Source organism: Lycium barbarum, chromosome 7 (genome assembly GCF_019175385.1).
Source record: "Lycium barbarum isolate Lr01 chromosome 7, ASM1917538v2, whole genome shotgun sequence".
Lineage (NCBI taxonomy): Eukaryota > Viridiplantae > Streptophyta > Magnoliopsida > Solanales > Solanaceae > Lycium > Lycium barbarum.
The window spans coordinates 21378579-21381619 of NC_083343.1; positions in this window are offsets into that span (position 1 = coordinate 21378579).

Sequence of the window (3041 nt, forward strand, 5' to 3'; positions counted from 1 at the left end):
TTGTCCGAGCTCGTAAGTCTACATTTAAAAGGATTCACACTATCGTTAGAATCATCATAGAATACTCATGTTAAGCTTTCAAATAAAACTGTTCTATATCCTGCCGAAAATTGGGCAGCATCTCCCCTGCTTATATGCCTAGCCCGAAACCTCAACTCAACAACCAACAACAAAAACAACACCAACATCAAGAGCATCATTTCCAACACCAATTTATACCATAAAACAGCCCAGACGCTGTTTTTCAACTTTCATAACTAATCAACTTACTAAACAATTATCTAAACACTCTATCTTCACGAATAAACCAGTATAAATGTAAATAGAAAGCGATCCATACCTTATTCTTACTAGGACAACAATATCTTCAGTGTTCGCCTAGAATCCAAACCGAGTCCACCGCAAAACAAGACTACAAACATAACTGCGCGCTATTCAGACCTAAGCTAACATTCCACCGCTTGAAAATTGCTCACTTTTTGGTACTCTCACTCTCCCTTCTAATTTTTGGGCTGAAATCTGGTGATAAAAGGGGGTTATTACCCTTTTTATAGGGGTCAAATTCGGGTCGGGTCACAGTAGCAGTACTGTAGCAAGTGGTTACTGTAGCAATACTGTAGCACGCGTTTCTGCTTTGTCAGCCGAACTTTTAATGTTCATAATTCTCTACTACGATGTCCTATTGATGAGAAGTTTATTGCGTTGGAAACTAGACTCGACAAACTTCATTTTAGAATTTTGTTTCACTTCAAAACACTTCATATGCTAAGAGATATTCGTCCCTCAATTTGGACCAAAATTTTCACACAACACTTCACCCATCCTTTCTCCAAAGTCGTACTACTCCATTTCTTCCACTCATTTCCTTATAAAGCCTTCTGATATACCTTAAATACATTCTTCACTCATTAAATATACTTAATAATGCTTGCACCTTACATTCCAAAGTGGTTTTACTTAACCATAACTCAACGTACTTATGTTTGAAATTTGATAAATGCTTCTTCGAAGATGCGGGTGTAACAGTTTTGTTATTTTATATGATTCTCATTACATTTTTTTTATTTTGGTGAAGAATGACTAATGCTTCGAAAAATATTGTTTCTGAGCTTAACAAAGGGTTGAAACTCAAACTATGAAATATGGAGCTTGAAAGTTCAGTATGTGAAGGAAGAGCAAGAGGCTCTGGAGGCTATCAATAATGTCATGAATGAGCCTGAGGATGGCAACACGATTTAGCATAGGCGTGACGGTGAAGCATATTATGCTTGGAAGAAAAAGGACTCCACTGCTCGCATTACGTTGCTAAGCACCTTGGATGATGACATGCTAAGGGAGTTCAAGTATCACCAAAGGGCTATGAAACTTTGGATTGCTTTGAAGAATAGGTTTGGTACTTGTCCTATTGCAAGGCTAAGATCCTTGACAATCAAGTTTGACTCATATAAGAAACGCCAAGAGCATTCAATGAAAATGCATCTGAGGCAAATGAAAAATATGATTGGGAAGTTAAAAGATGTTGGTCATGTGTTGACCGATGAACAACAAACTCAAGCTGTCAAACGCTCTTTGCCTAGTTTGTGGGATCATATGAAGATGCACTTGACTCATAATGAAAGAATCACAACTCTGGAAGATGTTCGGAGGCATCTTGAGTTCGAGGAGGAACGACTTGAGGCTGCAAAGCCAATAGCTGAGTTGCACATGGCAAAAACCTCCAAAAACAAAGGTGATCCAAAGTGAAAGAACTGGGGAAAGAAGAGAGGGCCACCTCAGACTCAACCAGTTCAACCTACTAAACGAGCAAAGACTGAAAAAGGAAAGAACAGATGTCCCAAATGTGTCAATGTTGCTAAAGTGAAGTGCTATAATTGTGACAAGAAGGGTAAATATGCTAAGGATTGCTCTGAGCCTCCTAGAAAGGTATTTCATAAAATTCAAATTAGTGAACTTTGTGTTTCTAGTTCTGTTTTACCAACTGAATCTATTCCTTTGTGGATTGTAGACTCGGGAGCAACGGACCACATAGCTTGGGAGCGCAATGCCTTTGTTGAATTTCGGCGAGTTTCACATGGAACAAAGTGGATATATGTGGGAAACAACAATAAAGTTACTGTTAAAGGGATCGGTACATGCAAGTTACTCCTGCATGGCTGTCGAGACCTAATTCTACATGATGTCCTTTATGCACCGACAATTCGTCAGAATGTTATTTCAGTCTCTGTTTTGCTTAGGCTAGGATTTAGCTTATTTTTTTCATGACACTTAGCTCAAGTTGACTTACGATTCAACATTATTTGGTTTTGGTCATTTGGATTATGGTTCATTCAATAATAATGCCATTTTTTCAATGTTTGCTTCTACAAATAAATATGATAGTGATGTACACATATGGCATGCTAGACTTAGTCATAGTGGCCCACAAAGAATGCAAAGGCTAGCGAAATAAGGTTTGCTTGCCAACATTGAACATATGGAATTGTCCACTTGTGAAAATTGTCTAGCGGGAAAATCTGCACGAAAACCTTTCGGTAAAGTGACTAGAGCTGAATATCCTTTGTAATTAGTCCATTCTGATATCTGTGGGCCTATGAATATTAGAGCTAGGCATGGAGCAAGTTATTTCATTACATTTATTGATGATTTTACCCGTTACAGTTATGTCTATTTAATGTCCCACAAATTTGAAGCAATTAGTTGTTTCAAACGCTCTATGAGCTCAGTGGAAAATCAATTAGACAAGAAGATAAAAGCTCTTCGAACTGATCATGGCTGGGAATGCTTATCGACTCAATTTAGTGGGTTATGTGACGAAAAGGGAATAGTTCATCAGTTGACTATCTCAAATAATAGTTCATCAGTTGACTATCCCAAATACTCCACAACAAAATGGTGTTGCGGAGAAAAGAAATAGAACACTCCTAGAAATGGTTAGGTCAATGATGGCACAAGCCAACCTCCCAATTAACTTTTGGGGTGATGCTTTGCTTACTGCCACCTATGTACTTAACCGAGGGCCTACAAAATCAGTTGCAACCACT